Source organism: Macrobrachium rosenbergii, chromosome 37, assembly GCF_040412425.1.
Source record: "Macrobrachium rosenbergii isolate ZJJX-2024 chromosome 37, ASM4041242v1, whole genome shotgun sequence".
In the NCBI taxonomy this organism is placed as follows: domain Eukaryota; kingdom Metazoa; phylum Arthropoda; class Malacostraca; order Decapoda; family Palaemonidae; genus Macrobrachium; species Macrobrachium rosenbergii.
In genome coordinates this window covers 44,372,897-44,396,887 of record NC_089777.1, presented here as the reverse complement: position 1 = coordinate 44,396,887, position 23,991 = coordinate 44,372,897, and the positions used below count along the sequence as shown (strand labels likewise).

Sequence of the window (23,991 nt, the reverse complement as noted above, 5' to 3'; positions counted from 1 at the left end):
TATATATATATATATATATATATATATATATATATATATATATATATATATATATATATATATATATATATATATATATATGTATATTTGGTAATAGTCAATCACAATATTTTATTTTCATGTGTAAGTTTGTAAGGAAAGGTTACGTCCAATACATGCATACAAAAGATAAAAAGGTGTAATGATTGAAACAAATGGCATAAAAGAGAGCAACTAATGAGAAATAAATGAACGTAATCCTGTACTTGAATGGTCACGAACTTTTAGAACGGTTGCATCGTTGTATATTTTTACTTTATGCTGACAATCTTGGTACTCAAATAGTTTCCTGAGCAAGCTTGTAACTGACCGCTGGGGCTCCCGAAGTTGCTTACCGTAGTTAACGGTTAATTATGGCACTGGAGTCCATCTGTAGATAAACCTACATTCTCCAATATTCCCATTCATTCTTAAACCCTCACTTTGTATATTCCTATTACATTCAAGTCATATAGTTTAAATATAAGAACCGCATGGATCAATGGTATGACCTCCAATACTCAAGTTAGAAAAACCTCTGATGCCCGAGTTACTAACTTGACATCCAAGTTACAAGATTTATATACAAGAATCTTAATGATCAATAGCATACCCTCTAATAATCAGGTTATCTACAGGAACCTTTTGGATCAATGACAAAGCCTCCAATACCCAAATTACATCCAAAAACCTTATGGATCAATAACACAGCCAGACATCCAAGTTATAAAATATATATACAAAAACCTTACATATCAAAACACACTATCCAATGCTCAAGTTATGGATCAATAGCATAGCCTCAGAGGCTCAAGTTAATAACCTTACAGTATATTATCCGGGGGATAGACTCTTGCAGGGGGATTGCTTTGTGAGACTAGGTCTATTTTGGTTAGTGGTGAAGTGACAGAAGATCGACACTGGAAAATCTGTTATTTGTCGCCATAGAAAGTGAGTACCATGATTCATGAACACTTATCTCTTTACAGACATTGTTTTTGGGAAAGACCTAATAGTGATGCAGTGAAATACCTCCGGGTCTCCCTTATGCATTTTCCTATTCCATTGTGCATTTTTCTATTTTGAATGTAAATGTCTTTGAACACCATTTCAGTTTTTTCAGGTTTTAATATGATATATTTCTTTCAACAGGAATTCTGGTTTCATCCTGAGAGGATGAATATTTTGGAAGTGGTGTTATTTTACTTACTATATGACTTTTTATTTTGGTCTAGAATAATTATGACCTTATTACTATATTTGATGACCAGGGTGTTATTCACTAGTATTGCTTCGTATAGAATTATTATTATGCTTGTTTGTGAAACAGTATTTCCTCTAGTTATGAATTTCATTGATAGGGGGTGTGAATCACTCTATTTTATGACCGTAGCTTTTGCTGCGTTACTTTCGTTAAATTTGTCAGTAAAGTCTAGTTTTGTTTCCCCAGTGTTTAATTCCAGTAGGCCTTTGTGTAAAGATAGGTTTAATGAGAGAAGACAACAAAGTAGAAGGAATTTGCTGACCCAGGTTAGGAAAAGTAAGACGTTTGTTTGATTCTGTTCTTAAAACAGATACAGCAATAAAAGATGGCCCTATTTGACCTGGGAAGTGCCATTTAACATATATGTATATATGTACACTCGGCAAGAAAAGTGAAGATACAGTTTTTTTAAATCTTCTGACATATATTGCTCAATAATGCGACATCTGGCATTTTTAGAAAGGGGAGGAGCTTCAGTCTTAGTGTGTTGGTTTTTTGCTTGACCTCCTATAACTTTCAATCATAATCTACGATTCTGACATCACTGATACTTAAATGCAGTAGTAAGCTTTACAGTATTCGTTCAAGTTGTAATTTGCAGCGACAGTTCTGAGCAAACTAAACATTTTTCGACTTAACCTACCAATTAACCTTACACAAATGAAATTTATGACACCACAATGAACGGAATGCTTGCATAATCGGAAACGCGATCTTCCATAGTGAAATCAAGAGTTAAATTTGAGCAATTCAATGTCCAAGGAAAAACGTGGGGAACAATAAAGAAACGAATGCAGTGTTACGATGAGAGAGAGAGAGAGAGAGAGAGAAGAGAGAGAGAGAGAGAAAGAGAGAGAGAGAGAAAGAGAGTTGCTGTTGTGTAAGCCTAGGCCTACAGTATATGAAGAACTGCTCATTTCATATTTTTTTTTTTTTTAGAGATTGAGCGATACTATATTTGTATAGTGTGTTTTAGCAATGGAGAGAGAGAGAGAGAGAGAGAGAGAGAGAGAGAGAGAGAGAGAGAGAGAGAGAGAGAGAGAGAGAGAGAGAGAAACTATGGTAACGTCAAGAAACATCCAGTTACTTGTGTTTTCCCGCCGAATCGCTCCACACATCATAGAGAACGCTCTTGCGGATTTAAATAGATTTGGTCAACTTGCCGTAGCTGTCGCAACATTTACTGCCATTAATTCCAGCTGACTTTTAACTCCGTGAAATGCAAATATGAAAGTGTAAAAATTAAAGAAATTATCATTATCTCGTATGATGATGCAATAATAAGCCTGTCCATAACGGAAAACGAGTAAATATTGCCGTTCTGATTGATAGTACTACACTGAGATATCCACACACCATCTTTTAGATCTCTATGAACGAAGTCATCTGAGAAATTCTGATTACTTCGGACATGCATGGTGCTTTTTAAGTATCTGAACGTTTTTGTTTTGCAGATTTAACATATATGATATAATTTGCATTGTATTTTCATATTCTAGGTAAATTTACTGAGATTATGTGTTTTCTATAAGAAAAAATTAAAATTCGATGAACGAAATCTAAAGAAAACTGTATCTTCACTTTTCTTGCCGAGTGTACATGTATATATATATATATATATATATATATATATATATATATATATATATATATATATATATATATATATATATACGGAGTGTGTGCTCTCTAGCACACAAGGTGAAGCAAAGGGACAATTATATTGAAAAAACTAAAACACAGAAAATTAATAAAAAGTATAAGATAAAAGATGAATAGGAAAACAGATTTTCAACATATAACTATACACAAGAACCCACCCGAGCAGTGGAAGTGAGGAGACTGAAAGAAAACATTTCAAAAAACAATGACAGCATGTCTGTAAAATTTCAAATTAGGCTACAAACAATTAAGTAGATGACAACTGGATATTTAAAGTTGGAACTGTCTTTTTTATTAAAAGACATTCTAAAATGTTGCGGTCAATTTCATTGTAAACTCTTCCAACAACTTTGAAGTCTTTATATTCTATGTAAGTTTTACATATTTTGTTGTGATTTCTTATGTTGGAATGTTCAGGGTTGGACACCCTACTTACAGTTTTAAACTAAGTCCTCAATGTGCTTCAGTGCAAACCCTCAGCAGCCTCCTAGTGCATTCAACATAGGTCCCATGATCACATCCTGGGCACATATACTTTTATACAATATTCGACGACAAAAGTGGGCTGAGACAGTCCTTAAAGTGCTAAGTACAATTTCCCTGCTCTCAATAGGTAAACAACTATGGCAGCTTTGGCATGAACATAGATCTCTCTTGATGGCTCAGTGGCTTGACCATCAACTGGAGTCATTGGAAGGTACTGCATTTAGTGTTCGAGACTCTTCAGTACCAATCTATTTATCACTTAAAAATTCCCCTGCGGTGATAATTCCCTTTCAGGGATATTCCGGAAGTAGCGTGAAGTAGATCTTACACGACAATTGTTGCTTCACGACTGCATATAAATCATGATGATAAAAATTGCATAAAAACAGCTACGTGTTCCAAACGTACCAATGAACTATCATGGTGGAAGTGGGTTAATGCCGATGATAAATACAATTTCCCTGCTCTAGATGGGTAAACAAGTCAGTACAGCAGATTCGGCATTAACTTATACCTCTTTTGATGGCTCAGTGGTTTGACCGTCAACTGGAGTTGTTAATAGGTACTGTGCCAAATGCTCGAAACACTTCAGTACCGATCCATTTATCATTGATAATTCCCCTTCAGGGATATTCCCGAAGTAGCATGAATTGGATATTAAACAATATTTGTCGCTTCACAATTAATTATATAATATATATATATATATATATATATATATATATATATATATATATATATATATATATATATATATGTATTTAATAATACAATGCCCTCTTAACTTCACGATTCTTCGTGCTTTTTTCGATATGCTTGTAACTTACAAAGCCGAAAGATCCAAAGGGAAGAATGAAGAGCCTGTGACGGCCGGCCGCGGGAAGCGAACCAGTTACCTTAATCACAAGGAGGTCACGTTGCCGACCGAGAAGGTTAGGTCGGCAACGTGACCTCCTTGTGATTAAGGTAACTCGGGTTCGCTTCCCGCGGCCGGCTGTCACAGGCTAAAAATCTTCATTCTTCCCTTTGATCTTTTGGCTTCGTAGTTACAAGCATATCCAAAAAAAGCAGGAAGAATTCGTGAAGTTAAGAGGGCATTGTGGCTATTAGAATTACATATGTGTCTGGTAAAAGTGACCAGTAGATTCTGCATATATACATATATATATATATATATATATATATATATATATATATATATATATATATATATATATATATATATATATATATATATATATATATATATTATATATATATATATATATATATATATATATATATATATATATATATATATATATATATATATATATATATATATATATATATATATATATATATATATTTATTCATTGTATGTGTGCCTTAGCATATCTGTTCATATAAGAAGAAGGAATGGTTAATGATTTCTGACCAGGTCGGCAACGGGCCCTCCTTGTGATTATGGTGATGCGGGTTTGTTTCCTGCGACCAGCCATCGCAGTCTCTTCAATTTTTTGCGTTTGGATCTTACGGCTTCGTAGTTACAAGAGCGAAGAGTTCGAGAAGTTAAGAGGGCATTGTATTATTAGAACTACATATATATATATATATATATATATATATATATATATATATATATATATATATATATATACATATATATATATATATATATATACATATATACTGTATATATACATATATATTTCTATTGAAGTTAATGGCATTGAATAATTTTATCTTTATTTTGAGAAGCTTGCCTGAAGAGAAAAAGAAGCAGTGTAGACTAATTCAAAGTCTTGGTAAAAAGATAGTGTCGGCAAACAATGACATTAACTTCAACAGAAATTCATAAGAGAAAATATCCCCAAAACAGCATACATCGCCATGGCCGGCATATCTCCCATGGAATGTCGTCAATAAGATTCTTCAAAGACGACTCCGAGAAGCTGAATGAAGACTACAGACAGCCACCAAGACGACTGAATTCGTGTCGGAAGAATTAAAGGAAGGTTTATGAGACACGACGATCGAGAATGCTTCTAAATTCCTACACGAGTCAAAACAACGACATCAGTGGGTCACTACCAACGTCATCCAGAAGAAATTAATGTGTTCGAATAAAGGCCCCGTCAAAAAATGTGGAGCATTCCGACGGACACATTAACCTGGCTGGCATAAACATCACTGAGGGACAAAAACAGCTTCTCAACCTTGGCCTCAATTGTCATTTTACTAAAAGGCCGCATGAGGAAGTGAAGCACATCGATACTGAAACCCTTATCCATGGCTTGCTGTCTCCAGGCCCAAGGAAAGGTAACCCTCTCTAGTACCATCCGGGAGGAACTCGTGGGGGAAGCTGGACGCTAACGGGGAAATTACACGAGTAAGATAATCATCGTTCCTCACCTGAAGGGAGCCACCCGCCAGCTCCGAGAACATCCAGGCATCATCATCAGGAAAGGTGACAAGACTGCCGCCTTTGTCATCATGCAACGTGAAGAATATAACGATAGAATTGACTGCATTCTGAGTGACCCTGTGAAATTCCAGCCGCTAAGCAAAGACCCTACCAAAAGCCTGAAGAGAGACCTGAATGCTATAATAAGAAGATTAATTCTGATCATTCATATTTAAAAGTCAAAAGTCCCAATGCAGCAATAAAAATCCTATATGTCAATTTGTAATCCAGTCCTGAAGGTGGGGAAACGGTCCTTCGACTAGAAAAAAGAAAAAGTAAATGGAAAGAATATTGAATCATTTTTCCTTATTCCTGAGAAACTTGCCTGAAGAGAAAAAGGTATAGACTGATTCAAAGTCTTGATAACAAGATAGTATCTGCGAACAACGCCATTAACTTCAAGAGAAATTGCATAAGAGAGAAAATATGCCGAAATAACCCACACAAATATATATATGTAATTGTAATGGCCACAATGCCCTCTTCACTTCTCGAATTCTTCGCGCTTTTTTGGATATGCTTGTCACTACAAAGCCGTAAAGATCCAAGTGCAAGAAATTGAAGTAGCTTGGATGTCCGGTCGCGGGAAACGAACCCGTGTCACCATAATCACAAGGAGGTTACGTTGCCGACTTGACCACGAGAAGGATGAAAGTCTATTATCCCTCGTACATACATATACCCGTCGTTTTTCAGATATATTTATTAAAGCTGGAATAGACCCATCCTCACCATCATAGCCAGGTGGGCAATCATTTTCATTGCTTTTTAGGCTGAAATATTTATGTAGAATCTACTGGTCACTTTTACCAGACCAGTAGATTCTACATAAATATAAATAAATATATATATATATATATATATATATATATATATATATACATATATATACATATATATATATATATATATATATATATATATATATATATATATATATATATATATATATATATATATATAAATAATATATATATATATATATATATATATATATATATATATATATATATATATATATATATATATATATATATATATATATATATATATATATATATATATATATATATATATATATATAATGTATATATATATGTATATATATATATATTACAGTACATACCTTGTATATACAGAGTTCTTGTACTACGTTTCATTGTCTACTTCTATTATCCATAGGGCAAATGCCAGTAGCAGTCATAAGTACCTGCAATAATAAAGCATTATATCAATCAGATTTCTATACATAAAATAAAATATATACAATTTATTGATTATAATGAAAATCTATTTAAAAATACCTGCATAAACATAATAAACAACCAACATCATTCCCATCACTATTTGTTAGCTTCAGGATACAAACTGTACCTTCAGAAATAATTGTAGGACTTGATGGTGCGCAATTTCTGACATTCAAATTTATCAATTAATTTTTATCACCCATATTGGGAATTTTTTCTTTACCAGATTTTATTATTATTATCAATAATGTGAACCCTATTCATATGGAACAAGCCCACAAGGGCCACTGACCTGAAATTCAAGCTTCCAAAGAATGTGGTGCTCATTAGTAAGTAAGAGAAGGTAAAGGGTAATACAGAAAGAAGAGATCTCACTTATTAAAAAGAAAAAATAAATTAATAAATTAATAAAGATAAAAATGTATTAAAATGCAAGGAGAGTAGCATTAGGGTAGCAATGCATAGCATCTTCGCTTGATCTTTTAAAGTTCCAATTGCACGACATCCTCGGGGTGACTGTTCCACATTCCAACGGTGCGAGGAACAAAGGACCTCTGGAACCGAGAAGTTCGACAGCGAGGCACATCTACTGCATATTGGTGCTGCTGTTCAGCGAATCTGCTTGCTCTCGGCAGGAAAATGGGATCAGAGCTCAATTGTGAATGTAAAAGATCTCTATTAAAATACAACTTATGAAAAAGTGACAAACACGATACCAGCAGTCGATGGTCCAAGTCATACCTGCTATTATTAGGAAACAGAAACCCACCACCTCTGGCAGAAGCAGACATCCACATCAGAGAACAGTATTCTAGTAAAGGAAGGACAAATGACCTAAAACAGGCTGCACGGATTTTATCACTGTTATAAATACATAAGGCCTTACAAATAATACCTAACTTTCATGCAGCATTTACTGAAACTTTCCACCTGAAGGGGAGGATGGGGTGGAAAATCTGTACGAGATCTGCTAATCAAGAATGTTACATTTTACTGGAGTTCAGCCTCATACCCCACAAACTACAGCATTCACTGATCTGGTCCATGTCCCGATTGAGGCTGAGGGCACCTTCATTTCTCATAAGTGGAGACACTGCTACATCCGAAAGCGTTGCATTATCGGCATGCTGAACAATCTTGTTTTCCAAGCCAACAACCACATTGCTTGTATACACCAAAAATAATAGTGCACCATCAACACTACCCTGTTGAAGTCCAGACACAACAGCAATTCACTGCTGCCTACCGGTAAGGAAATCCTGAAGTAATCCTAGAACTCACTCCAAGATTCTGAAGTTTATAAATAAGTGCCTTATGATTTATTAAATCGAAAGTAGCACTAAAATCTATCTGAATTACTCTGCACTAAAAACTCTTATCAAGGTTCTCTTGCAAATGGCATGTCAAGTCTAAAAGAGCTTTCTATATAAATACTGACTATTAGCTAACGATTATTTAGATTGCACATACTTATGTAGTGGCTTAAAAATAAGTTTTTCAGTAACTTTGGAGAGCACGGGAAGAACAGCGATTGGCCTGTAGCTACTGTAGTCTGCAGATATGCCACTCTTTGGAACAGGTACTGTATTATTAAGCATGAACGCTCCCCAAAGATACTGCATCGACATAAAAATATACAGAATCTACTAATCTTGGGAGACAACACACTAGACACTTTTTCAAAAACCCAAAGGGAAGAAATCTTCAGGATCTTCTCCACCCCAGCTATCAAGACTATCCAGAATTTTCTTAACATCCTTAGAGCGAAATGCAAATTTTTAAAGAATAGGTTCAGGATGACAAGTATCAGGGAGAGAAACATCCTCATCTGACTGCTTAGCTTCAAAAGCTCGATGAAGCAGTCCAGCCTTTTCCCTAGGGCCAGTAACCAATCTGCCATCATCTGTTAGTAGTGGTGGAACAGAAGGTGAGCCTGACCCAAAGATAGATGATGCCAATTTGGTCCTTCACAGATGAGGCTAAGTAATTCCTTCAACTTTCCTCTTCAACTTCAACGAATTATAGTAAATTCTCTCAGCTGTATGGTAAGTTCTATTCGCAGTACGGCGAGACTCAACAAAAATAGTGTGATTTTCATTTGAACGATTTCGTTTCCATGTGTTGAATTTAGTCTGTTTGTCATAGTAAGCTCATCTACATGTATATTCAAACCATGGCTGGTCATTTGTCCTGAATTTGATGACCTTTTTTTTTAGGGACATGCCTTATTAAAATAGCCATCAGCATTTCATTTAACTTCTTCTTGGGATCAGGATCTAATATATCAACTGAAATATTAAGGGCCTGACAAGCTTCAATAATGCGATCCCAATTGCCTCTAGATTTCAACCAGACCTTTTTCCAATGGTGGAATTAGAAATATACTAATTGACAGACATGTCCGCCTCAGAAGTGCCTGTATATTCACAGAACTTGGACTTGACAATAGCAGGAACACCTGTGAATATGAGGTCTAATATATTATCAGAAATATGTGGGGTTCCTCAATTAGCTGGACAAAATCGGAGGATACACAGAACTCAACTGCAGACTGGCCACGGTTATCTGTGGAATATTAGAAAATCTCGAAAATTGCAAGCATGTAACTCCATACGTCGTATTATGGTATATTCAAGTAAAAGCTAGCAGTCCTACTATTTCAAAATTAAAATCTTTTCTTTTATCATAATAAGAACTTACTATTACTAAGTTTAACATAAATATCTAGGAACGATCGTGTTTTATAAGGGTCATCATTGGTATTAATTATGTGTACGTACACACATACATAAATTATATATATATATATATATATATATATATATATATATATATATATATATATATATATATATATATATATATTTAAGAGCAAAAACAGACGGCTCAAAATAACACTAAAGCAGCATAGTAACGCAATACATGAAAGGTATAATAAATGACACAGTGGGGAGCATAATAACAATTAATAACAAACTCGAAATAGTCAGCATAATAATAATAACCAATCAACAGTAAAAACAGGTAGCATAATACAATTAAATTAACAGCAGAGCAGCATAACACTGATGCACAAAGCAAACAGGAACACTTCCTCAAACAATGAGGACCACAGTCCAATGCCGGGCGATCAAGACAGAGCCGATACGACAACCACCTCGTCCCTATGGCAGTACTGACGTCCTCCTTCAATAACGACGACCATGACAGAGCCGACACGGAAACCATCTTGTCCTCAAATATACCATATACGTACTCTGACTTTCTTAGATCCAAAGTCAAACAAATCATTGAAAAGAGTTTGGATTTCTAAAACTGAATTTAATACCTATGAATCCACTAAAGATTGGCGGCTTTTTTTAATTATAAGAACAAGCTACAGACCTTTATGAAGTCCAATATTATTTACAAATTTCAATGCCCAAGATGTCTTGGTAGTTATGTTGGCTCATCAAAGAGAATGTTGCAGGTCCCTTATTACAGCCACTTAGGTTTGAGCTACAGAACTGGCTCACGAATAACTAATCCCGAATTTTCTAGTATTAGAAATCATGCTGTTAAATGCAAGGTTAATATTGATAAAAACATTTTTCCATCCTGGGAACTACCAAACAATCGGCTTACTTAACGACCGTTGAGTCGTTGTTTATTAAATGTCATGCACCTCTTCTAAACTCCAACGTGTCTTCTTCTCCTCTGCACTTGGCCGAAGTGTACTCTGGGCATGCGTGAGCTTGTGGTCTCACTTCGTCTTTCCCCTCCTTTTGATCAGGTAGACTTAGAGAGAGAGAAAAAATCTGCTTTCTTTTTACTTTTTCATGTATTTTGTAATTTTAAAGAATGTAACTGCCGTTTTTAATTTAGCTTTTATTTTAAATTAGAGAATTAATGTGTATTTTTCAATTTTACAGACTGATAATGTGTTTAGTAACACGAAACGTTTCTTTCAATGAATATGCAACTGTTTTGTTGACTGTCGTCTTCTTTGGACTCCTGCTTGTTGTTGTATACTTCCACCTGAATGTGTGTGTATATATATATATATATATATATATATATATATATATATATATATATATATATATATATATATACATATATACATATATACATATACATACATTAATGTATATATATAATTTTCTCTTTGTTTCTGAAACATCCAGGGATTAAAACCGCATGCGCATCCCGAAGTCCCCATGCCAGAATCACCGTCTGCTCTCAGCGCATCCCCTGTGGAGGATGCTCCATGAGGATATCCTCGCCTGTCACTAGAAGTTGAAGACGACGTCACGACGTCACACAGGTGAGCCAACGATTCCGAGAACGGAAGGGGAAGCAGGGGGATAGGAAGAATTAGAGGAATGGAGAGTAAGGGAAAGGAGAAGGGGAAATGAAAAGAGAAATATTAAAAGGATGGGGAGGTGGAAGATGAAGACAATGGAGATGAGAGGGAGGTTAGGCAAGAGAGAAAGATAAGCAGGATAAGCAGACTAACAGTAAGGGAGACAAGAAACGGCAGATGGGAGAAGAGGAGGCAAGAGGAAAGAGATAACGAGAAAGAAAAGTCTATCGTGCCATTTTCTCTCATAATAAATGCGTACGTACAGTCACTCAAAAATGTTTTGCAACATGTTCCAGAAGTTTTCGTTCACCTAACAGTAATTTGTTCTTTTAAGGAAATGTAATTTTCTTACTCGATTTTGGTTATTAATCATACGGTTAACAATATAAAAAAGAATGGGGAGTGAAAAATTCATATTATGAAAAATGACGAAACATTTTGAAAAATTTCACTTCAGACGATTGGGCAAGAGTCAAAGAAGAAACTATATTTCGAATCCAGATAAAAGCTTATTGACTAATAAAATAATATTGAATAATCATCAATGAAATTATATATAAATAAAGAAAGGAAGAATTCAACCATTATCGTTGTCAAAAAAAAAAAGAAAAAACCTCATAACGTCGTATGTTATCGTGTGATTCCACATTCGGGCAGGAAAGTTTAAACTGTCTCGTCACTTGCACCGATCAGATGGGCAACAGGCAGCCGCACCACAATCATTTGCTTGCATAAGACTAATGTTTCTATCGTAGATATTGCTCGGCAGCTTAGCATAAATAAAACAACCATGTATATATACATATAAATACAACAGAGAGAACGAGGAAACATGACAAATTCATTGTAAAAATTGGAGGACGACCCCATTGTTGCACTACTGTTGAGGATCATCATCGGATGATCACTGAAGGAGCTCCGCCTAACTCCCCCCTGACAACCGACGTTGCTATAAAGAGAGAACATTACGCTCTCCCTTCAAGTTGCTGCTCAAACCATCCGTAACAGGCTACATGAGACCAAGATATTATTTCATCATACTCCTGCCAAGAAACACTTCATATCAGCGAAACACAAAGAATAGAGGCTAGGGTTTGCGTTATAATATAAATCCAGTGGCCGATGATTTCTGTACGAGTCATCTTTTGCGATGAAGAGGAGACATTCTCCACTAATGATCATGGTAGTCTTCTTCACTGCTGGCATGTAGCATTAACTAAATTAATGTTGAACTTCTGGCTAATTTTAATTCTTTAGAAACTTAGACAATAAGAAATAAAAAATAGGCATTATATATTCAGTTAACTTCATAAGAGGCATAAAAATGATAGGCCTAAGTAGCAATGAAAGAAATGAGAAATTACACATGATAACAGCATTATATATATATATATATATATATATATATATATATATATATATATATATATATATATATATATATATATATATATATATATAATGTATGTATGTATTTATGTAAGTGTGTGTGTGTTATTATAGTCTATGTATTACAAAAAGAGAAGTGAAATCTGTTACTCTAGTTCAGTATATTTTATATTAAGTTTCACTAGTTCACAATATACATAGGATTAGTCATTCAAAAATTTAATTAATAATAATGTGAAGCAAATCTTTTACAAAAGTCGTATGTGTTGACGTTAATAAGACTAATTGTTCAACTTATAACAGTCGTAGGCCTATGTCTACAAAGTTCACACATATGAAGGAGATAAAACAACGATAGTGATGGCAGTTGGAGATGAAAATATTAAAACATAAGAACAGTGATGACCTCTGAAGTATTATAGTAACATCCTTTAATTAAGTAAAATATGACAACAGTAAGCAGTATCAGAAAAAGCCCTGTTTAAGGGAAACTGCAGGTAATTTCTCGGACCCACCACTAGTGTTCAGTTGTTTCATGCGTTTACAACTGAGTTGCCAAATAGCGCCAGATGTCGCTATTATAAGCTGTTGTCCGAAAAGTTTTGAAGTATGTTGCAAAACTTTTTTATGTGATTGTATATACTTATCATTATAACTTACTTTGACTCTAACTGGACTGGAGGCTACTAAAATGGTCACAAATTAAATTTTTAAAAATATTTTAAAAGTTAAAAAGAAGAGCCAAGAGCTTAAATTCATACTTATCTTCATTTCTACACATACTGTAAATCTATGCATGTACAACTGCTGTATATGCTAAAGCAAAAATGCACATAAATTGTGAATGTACACTCGGCAAGGAAAGTGAGGATACAGCTTTTTTAAATCTTCGGACATATATTGCTCAATAATGCGACATCTGGCAACTTTAGAAGGGAGAGGAGCTTCAGTCTTAATGTGTTTGCTTTTTGCTTGACCTCCTATAACTGTCAATCATATTCTACGGTTCTGAAATCATTGATACTTAAATGCAGTACTGAGCTTTACAGTATTCGTTCAAGTTGTAATTTGCAGCGACAGTTCTGAGCAAAATAATCATTTTTCGACATAACCTACCAAGTAACCTTACACAAATGAATTTATGACACCACAATGAACGGAATGCTTGCGTAATCGGAAACGCGATCTTCCATAAAGAAATCAAGAGTTAAATTTGAGCAATGTCCAACGAAAAAAGTGTGGGAACAATAAAGGAACGAATGCAATGTTATGATGAGAGAGAGAGAGAGAGAGAGAGAGAGAGAGAGAGAGAGAGAGAGAGAGAGAGAGAGAGAGAGTTGCTGTTGTGTAAGCCTAGGCCCATATGTAGAGCTACTCATTTCATTATTTTTTTTCTTTTAGAGATTGGGCGATACTATATTTGTAAAGTATGTTTTAGCAATGGAGAGAGAGAGAGAGAGAGAGAGAGAGAGAGAGAGAGAGAGAGAGAGAGAGAGAGAGAGTAAGCCTAGGCCTATAAGTGGAGCTACTCATTTCATTATTTTTTTTTCTTTTAGAGATTGAGCTATACTATATTTGTATAGTATATTTTAGCAATGGAAAGAGAGAGAGAGAGAGAGAGAGAGAGAAACTATGGCAACGTCAAGAAACATCCAGTTACTTGTGTTTTCCCGCCGAAGCTCCCGCGCTACCCCCTCACATCATAGAGAACGCCCTTGCGGATTTAAATAGATTTGGTCGACCTACCCTAGGTGTCACAACATTTACTGCCATTAATTCCAGCTGACTTTTAACACCGTGAAATACAAACATGAATGTATAAAAATTAAAGAAATTATCATTACCTCGTATGATGATGCAATAATAAGCCTGTTCATAACGGAAAACGAGTAAATATTGCCGTTCTGATGAACAGTACTACACCGAGATATCCGCACACTATCTTTTAGATCTCTATGAGCGAAGTCATCTGAGAAATTCTGATTACTTCAGACAAGCATGGTGTTTTTAAGTATCTGAACGTTTTTGTTTTGCAGATTTAACATATAGGATATAATTTGCATTGTATTTTCATATTCTAGAGTAAATTTACCGAGAATATGTGTTTTCTGTAAGAAAAAAATTAAAATTCAATGAACGAAATCTCATGAAAACTTTGTCCTCACTTTTCTTGCCGAGTATACATAGGGGTACATGCTTAATATCCGAAATATGTATCATTATATGAAGGGGGTTGCGTGGTTCTACAGGATACTCTCCTCCTCCTGATCTGATGCATCCTACAGGATACTTTCCTCCTCCTGATCTGATGCATCCTACAGGATACTCTCCTCCTCCTGATCTCATGCATCCTACAGGATACTCTCCCCCTCCTGTTCTGATGCATCCTACAGGATACTCTCCTCCTCCTGATCTAATGCATCCTACAGGATAGCCTACTCTCCTCCTCCTGATCACATGCATCGTACAGGATACTCTCCTCCTCCTGTTCTGATGCATCCTAAAGGATACTCTCCTCCTCCTGATCTGATGCATCCTACAGGATAGCCTACTCCCTCCTGATCTCATGCATCCTACAGGATACTCTCCTCCTCCTGACCTGATGCATACTACAGGATAGCCTACTCTCCTCCTCCTGATCTCATGCATCCTACAGGATACTCTCCTCCTCCTCCTGATCTCATGCATCCAACAGGATAGCCTACTCTCCTCCTCCTGATCTCATGCATTCTACAGGATACTCTCCTCCTCTTGATCTCATGCATCCTACAGAATAGCCTGCTTTCCTCCTCCTGATATCATTCATCCTACAGGATACTCTCCTCCTCCTGATCTCATGCATCCTACAGGATAGCATACTCTCCTCCTCCTGATCTCATGCATCCTACGGGATAGCCTGCTCTCCTCCTCCTGATCTCATGCATCCTACAGGTTACCCTAGTCTCCTCCTCCTTTTCTCATGTGTCCTACCGGATACTCTCATCCTCCTGATCTCATTCATCCTACAGGATACTCTCCTCCTCTGATATCATGTGTCCTACAGGGTACTCTCCTCCTCCTGATCTGATGCATCCTACATAATAGCCTACTCTCCTCCTCCTCCTGATCTCATACATTCTACAGGATACTCTCCTCCTCCTGATCTCATGCACCCTACAGGATACTCTCCTCCTCCTGATCTCATGCATCCTACAGGATACTCTCCTCCTCCTGATCTGATGCATTCTGCAGGGTAATCTCCTCCTCTTGGTCTGATGCATCCTACAAGATAGCCTACTCTCCTCCTCCTCTCATGTGTCCTACAGGATAGCCTACTCTCCTCCTCCTGATCTCTTGCATCCTACAGAATACTCTCCTCCTCTTGATCTGATGTGTCCTACAACATAGCCTACTCTCCTCCTCCTGATCTCACGCATCCTACAGGATACTCTCTCCTCCTCCTCCTCATCTCATGCATCCTACAGGATAGCCTATTCTCCTCCTAACCTCATGCATCCTACAGGATACATTCCTCCTCCTGATCTCATGCATAAGACAGAATAGCCTACTCTCCTCCTCCTGATCTGATGCATCCTACTGGATACTCTCCTCCTCCTGATCTCATGCATCCTACAGGATACTCTCCTCCTCCTCCTGATCTCATGCATCCTACAGGATACTCTCCTCCTCCTGATCTGATGCATCCTACAGGATACTCTCCTCCTCCTGATCTCTTGCATCCTACAAGATACTCTCTCCTCCTCTTGATCTCATGCATCCTACAGGATACTCTCCTCCTCTTGATCTGATGTGTCCTACAAGATAGCCTACTCTCCTCCTCCTGATCTCATGCATCCTACAGGATACTCTCTCCTCCTCCTGATCTCATGCATCCTACAGGATAGCCTATTCTCCTCCTGATCTCATGCATCCTACAAGATACATTCCTCCTCCTGATCTCATGCATACTACAGGATAGCGTACTCTCCTCCTCCTGATCTCATGCATCCTACAGGATACTCTCCTCCTCCTGACCTCATGCATCATACAGATACTCTCCTCCTCCTGACCTGATGCATCCTACAGGATACTCTCCTCCTCCTGATCTCATGCATCCTACAGGATACTCTCCTCCTCCTGATCTCGTGCATGCTACAGGATACTCTCCTCCTCCTGATCTCATGCATCCTACAGGATACTCTCCTCCTGATCTCGTGCATCCTACAGGATACTCTCCTCCTCCTCCTGATCTCATGCATCCTACAGGATAGCATACTCTCCAGCTCCTGATCTCATTCATCCTACAGGATACTCTCCTCCTCCTGATCTGATGTGTCCTACAGGATACTCTCCTCCTCCTCCTGATCTTATGCATCCTACAGGATACTCTCCTCCTGCTGACCTTATGCATCCTACAGGATAGCCTACTCTTCTCCTGATCTCATGCATCCTACAGGATACTCTCCTCCTGATCTCATGGACCCTACAGGATAGCCTACTCTCCTCTTCCTGATTTCATGCATCCTACAGGATAGCCTACTCTCCTCTTCCTGATCTCATGCATCCTACAGGATAGCCTACTCTCCTCCTACTGATCTCATGCATCCTACAGGATAGCCTGCTTTCCTCCTACTGATCTCATGCATCCTACAGGATACTCTGCCTCCTCCTGATCTTATGCATCCTATAGGATAGCCTACTCTCCTCCTCCTGATCTCATGCATCCTATAGGATACTCTCCTCCTCCTGATCTTATGCATCCCACCGGATAGCCTACTCTCCTCCTCCCGATCTCATGCATTCTACAGGATACTCTCCTCCTCCTCCTGATCTCATGCATCCTACAGGATAGCCTACTCTCCTCCTCCTGATCTCATGTGTCCTACAGGATAGCCTGCTCTCCTCCTCCTGATCTCATGCATTCTACAGGATACTCTCCTCCTCCTCCTGATCTCATGCATCCTACAGGATAGCCTGCTTTCCTCCTCCTGATCTCATGCATCCTACAGGATACTCTCCTCCTCCTGATCTCATGCATCGTACAGGATAGCCTACTCTCCTCCTCCTGATCTCATGCATCCTACAGGATACTCTCCTTCTCCTGATCTCATGCATCCTACAGGATACTCTCCACCTCCTGATTTCATGCATTCTACAGAATACTCTCCTCCTCATGATCTCATGCATCCTACAGGATACTCTCCTCCTCCTGATCTCATGCATCCTACAAGATAGCCTACTCTCCTCCTCCTGATCTCATGCATCCTACAGGATACTCTCCTTCTCCTGATCTCATGCATCCTACAGGATACTCTCCACCTTCTGATCTCATGCATTCTACAGGATACTCTCCTCCTCCTCCTGATCTCATGCATCCTACAGGATACCCTCCTCCTCCTGATCTGATGCATCCTACAAGATAGCCTACTCTCCTCCTCCTGATCTCATGCATCCAACAGGATACTGTCCTCCTGCTGATCTGATGTGTCCTACAGGATAGCCTACTCTCCTCCTCCTGATCTCATGTGTCCTACAGGATACTCTCCTCCTCCTGATCTCATGCATCCTACAGGATAGCCTACTCTCCTCCTCCTGATCTCATGCATCCTACAGGATACTCTCCTCCTCCTGATCTCATGCATCCTACAGGATAGCCTACTCTCCTACTCCTGATCTCATGCATCCTACAAGATACTCTCCTTCTCCTGATCTCATGCATCCTATGGGATAGCCTACTCTCCTCCTCCTGATCTCATGCATCCTACAGGATACTCTCCTCTTCCTGGTCTCATGCATCCTACAGGATAGCTTACTCTCCCCCTCCTGATCTCATGCATCCTACAGGATACTCTCCTATTGCTGATCTGATGTATCCTACAGGATAGCCTACTCTCCTCCTCCTGATCTCATGTCCTAAGGATACTATCCTCCTCCTGATCTCATGCATCCTACATGATAGCCTACTCTCCTCCTCCTGACCTCATGTATCCTACAGGATATTCTCCTCCTTCTGATCTCATGCATCCTACAGGATAGCCTACTCTCCTCCTCCTGATCTCATGCATCCTACAAGATACTCTCCTTCTCCTGATCTCATGCATCCTACAGGATAGCCTACTCTCCTCCTCCTGATCTCATGCATCCTACAAGATAGCCTACTCTCCTCCTCCAGATCTCAAGCATCCTATAGGATACTCTCCTCCTCCTGATCTTATGCATCGTAAAGGATAGCCTACTCTCCTCCTCCTGATCTCATGCATCCTACAGGATAGCCTACTCTCCTCCTCCTGATCTCATGCATCCTACAGGATACTCTCCTCCTCCTGATCTCATGCATCCTACAGGATAGCCTACTCTCCTCCTCCTGATCTCATGCATCCTACAGGATGCTCTCCTCCTCATGATCTCATGTGTCCTACAGGATAGCCTACTCTCCTCCTCCTGATCTCATGCATCCTACAGGATACTCTCCTCCTCCTGATCTCATGTGTTCTACAGGATAGCCTACTCTCCTCTTCCTGATCTCATGCACCCTACAGCATACTCTCCTCCTCCTGATCTCATGCATCCTACAGGATACTCTCCTCCTCCTGATCTGATGCATCCTACAGGATACTCTCCTCCTCCTGATCTCATGCATCCTACAAGATAGCCTACTCTCCTCCTCCTGATCTCATGCATCCTACAGGATACTCTCCTCCTCCTGATCTCATGCATCCTACAGGATACTCTCCTCCTCCTGATCTCATGCATCCTACAGGATAGCCTACTCTCCTCCTCCTGATCTCATGCATCCTACAGGATGCTCTCCTCCTCCTGATCTCATGTGTCCTACAGGATAGCCTACTCTCCTCCTCCTGATCTCATGCATCCTACAGGATACTCTCCTCCTAATCTCATGTGTCCTACAGGATAGCCTACTCTCCTCCTCCTGATCTCATGCACCCTACAGCATACTCTCCTCCTCCTGATCTCATGCATCCTACAGGATACTCTCCTCCTCCTGATCTGATGCATCCTACAGGATACTCTCCTCACCTCCGATCTGATGGAATGTCACTACAGAAGAAATGATATTCCAAGCACTAAGCTTCTGTCACCGCTGCCCATAAACACAGGAATTGGTCACATGAGATGTACTCTACTCACAGTAATCTCAAGTTTGGACAAAATATTCATTTATATTTAACCATTTTTAGGATTGGTATTTATCTTAAGTTTCAGATGTCTGTAATATTGTTGTTTAACGCTCCATCTCTTTTCAAGTGTCATATACTCGTTATTCTGTATTAATAATAACTAATGTGTCCTTCTAATTTACAAATAAATAAAAATCTCTTCAAAACCATTCGCATCACTTTTATTTTTGTTGCTATTGCTTATTGGTACAAGCTAAAAGGGTCACTTGTACACTCCCACCCCTCCCCTTTGCAACTCCTTCCATCCGCACTCCCTATAACATCACTCACATGCCCTTCCGCTCTGGTTTTTCCTTATTTCATTTCCCTCATTAATAATCACCCACGTATTACGTCATGTTTTAATAAAGCAGCAGCTGGGATTGGACGCTCTCCAAAGTATGCATGATAGCACACGTAAACAGAGAGAGAGAGAGAGAGAGAGAGAGAGAGAGAGAGAGAGAGAGAGAGAGTGAGAGAGAGAGAGAGAGCGGTGCAACGGAGGGAGGTTCACCTCGTGGAGCACTTCCCGTTTTTATGAAGTGATGGTACGCACTTCGAACGAACATTGACTACTAAGCTAAAGTCTATTAATAATCCTTCTCTCCGACTCTGACGCATAACAGATTCAGTGCTCAGAGCAGCAACTCTGGATTTCAAGGATACAAATTCATATTGTTCCTTTCCTCGAGAGGCCAGCTCAGTTGCAACCCCTGTGATACCACTTGATACGAGTTTAGAGAGACTTTATAAATCATGTAAATATAGCATAAATGATCCTCTGACTCCATAAACACTAATTTTTACCACAGTGGTTTTGCTCAAATCAATTATATTACACACAACTCACGTTTTGCTTCTAAGGCCTCATTGCCCATTGATCCTTTCAAAGAACGTAAATCTATTATACAAGTTTCTATTATGTAAGCTTCTTGGCGGGGGTGTGAAACTGCCAGAACTTCGTAATAAGACCTGAGAACTTTTTGCCCCTGTTTTTTGGGTCTTTGTCATTAGTTCATTACCGGCAAACTGTCTCCTTCTCTCTCGCACACACACACACACACAGTTATTATCATTATGACACGTCTCCACTACCATTAAGTTATGGACCTGACTTCATTATTATTCGAGCGCTATTTTTATCATTATAACAAATATGCAATAATGTCACAATGAAGAAGTCTAAAGGGCCCCACAGACGATACGATTGCCTGATCAGGTCGCCTTGCTGTCTATGTTGTTCTCCTCCGACTAAAAGTGGGCGGAGTACGTCGGCCTCTTCGACCTGCGAGCAACCTCAGGAATTACTTCAGTTTCACCTAGACGCTGAGGAGGAAACGTAACAGATACGTCGGCAGATAAGGAGTTCTGGGACAAGTTTACTCAACTTTATAAGCAACATCCTATTCCGATAAAGGATGGCGAAATGAGGCTTGTGATAAACTAGTTGAAAAATTACAAGAGGATGTAACAGATAGATAGATATTTTATTGACCATTCTCCACAGAAACATCAAATACAATATTATGAAATTACACAACGGTCCAAATACATAAACTCATTTCACAAATTACATTTCCTAAAAAGGAAAAAGAAAATTAAAAAGAACTGTATTCAAAACAAATGGCAACAATAATTAATATTAATTTTTTTAAATAACACAAAAGAGATCATATCGAGAGCTGTTTAGAATATCCAATTCCATATCACATAGCAACACTAATATACAATAGACTAATAAACATCACACATTCAGATTAGACTGGAAATGGGTCAAAATTGTAACACAAAATGAAGTCAGCTGGGCGAGGCACAATGAGAGAGTTTGCATCTTATTATTTGAAAACCTTCAAAATTAAGCTTGCGATATGACAAACATTTGCATAGTCTGATCTTTCTATCATCAAGTCGCTCATTGATGAGATATCATACTGGGTCCGAATCTGGTAGGTCCTGGGGCATGCTTCGATTACATGTTGCTCAGTTTGTATTTGGCCACACACACACAACCTCTCCTCTACAGGTAACCGGACCCTCCCTCTTCTGTTCCAACGGCCAACCTCAATAGCAAGAGAATGGGAACTCAGTCTTAATCTTGTCCACTCCATTCTCTCCAACTCATTTACATTGGTTTTTTTACTATAAATGTCATGAACGTTAAATTCTGAATTGATGTTTTTATAGAAAGTTAATCTACCTGAGTTTGAGGTAGTTACTTCATGTTTCAATCTTTCAGATGCTTGCATTACATCGTCAATATCATTATCTAACAAGTCTCTTATATAACGTGAGGTAGGGGTATTAAATTCCAAAATTAGATTAATTACATGGCCCAGTGGATCGTCTCCCATTGTACCACGCTCCACCCAAGCTTTAGCGAAAAACTGTCAGCTTTGACCTGACCAGTGAACGAAAATCAACAAGACCGAGTTCGACCAAGCAAAGAGAACTTGTAGTGGTTTTCCTTACACCTAACAGTTGCTTTATGCACCATAAATACAATTTTTCCATGGGTCTCAAATCACCGTTAATCCAAGATTCATTTCCATACATTAATGCTGGTAACAAAGCCGAATGAAAAACCCTTTTCTTAATATAAAAAGGAACATCATTATTTTTATTTAAGAATGAAATAAATTTTAAAACATGACACATTCTAGATTGTGCTTCTGCTTTCACTGATGATGATATAGAGCCATCAGCAGTAAAAATACATCCTAAATATACATATTGCTCGCAGGGATCAACAACAATACTCCCTACAACCATTGGCTCCTCATCGCGTCCATTGCCATTTATCACAAAAAATTTAGTCTTACTACTATTTATTTTCATTCCATGAGAGCTACAAAACTGATTGAGTAAATTTAACTTTTCCATCATACCACGCCTGGTTGTTGTTGAAAGGAATATCGTGTCATCCATAAGGACAAGGATGTGTAACCAAGCCAGAAACCCATCAATACCACAGTTATTTTTAATTAATCTTATAAGATCGTCCACAAAAATGACAAACAATAGACATGAGGTTGGTGACCCCTGGCGAACACCAATTGTCGAAGAAATTAGAGTTGTCACAACAATACTATTGGTAATTTTGTACATAGAAAGAAGTGCTACTATCATTACAGATCCACAACCTAGTCTTTTCAATATCAAAAATAAAGTACGCCTTGGTACTCTGTCATAAGCTTGTTGGAAATCAATAAATGTCACAAAAAGTTTGAATTTTTTCTCTTTGCAAGGTCAATCAACAATCGTAAAGATATAATATGCTCCAAACACCCCCTTCCCCTCTGCGACCCCGCCTGCTCCCTGCATGGAGTAAACCAAAGAGAGAGTCGGGCACACAGAACTGCATCATACAATTTAGCTATTGAGTTTATCACATTTATTGCCCGATAATTTTTAACCAATAACCTTGAACCACGTTTAAAGACAGTAAACAACTTTGCATTAATCCACGATACAGGATACAATGAGGACATAAATATATTGTTAAACAAGGCTACTATACATAAAATCCAAGACACAGGTAACATTTTATATAATCCAGGGGGCACTCCATCAGGTCCGCTCGCTTTCCCACTCTTCAAACGCTTGATTTGTGATTGTACTTCATGGCATGAAATAGGATCATCCAAAATGGGTACATATATATCAGTTTGTAAGTCATCAAGATTCTCAATCGTATCCCCCGAGTGGCCATACAGCTGTGTGAAGTGTTCAATAAATTCCTGATCTGATGGTGAAGAAGCATTACCAAAGTCAGCTGAATTGGTATTTAACTCTCCGCGCCAATTAATAACACGCCAAATTGTAGCACTATCATTCTCACTTAAAAGGCGTTCCCACCCACCTATTTACAGTAACATCAACAGCAGGTGCTGGCCTCCTAACTACCGATTTACTTGCGCACTCGTAGAATATAGTACCCAGATCACCTTCAAAATTGTCAATACTTCCATCAAAAGTAG

General features: G+C 38.2%; 1 protein-coding gene across 4 annotated transcripts in view; it reads right to left on the bottom strand.

Annotated features, from left to right (window-relative positions):
- Positions 1 to 23,991, bottom strand: part of LOC136825538 (uncharacterized) — an 841,925-nt gene that overhangs the window by 734,419 nt on the left and 83,515 nt on the right. For 2 of the 4 annotated variants that reach the window (XM_067082125.1, XM_067082130.1), the window contains one exon: positions 7,003 to 7,086. The exons of the other annotated variants lie outside the window; for them this stretch is intronic. The gene's annotated coding sequence lies outside the window, so the exon portion shown is untranslated. Of the gene's footprint in view, positions 1 to 7,002; positions 7,087 to 23,991 lie in introns of those variants that run through there. 4 annotated transcript variants of the gene reach the window in all.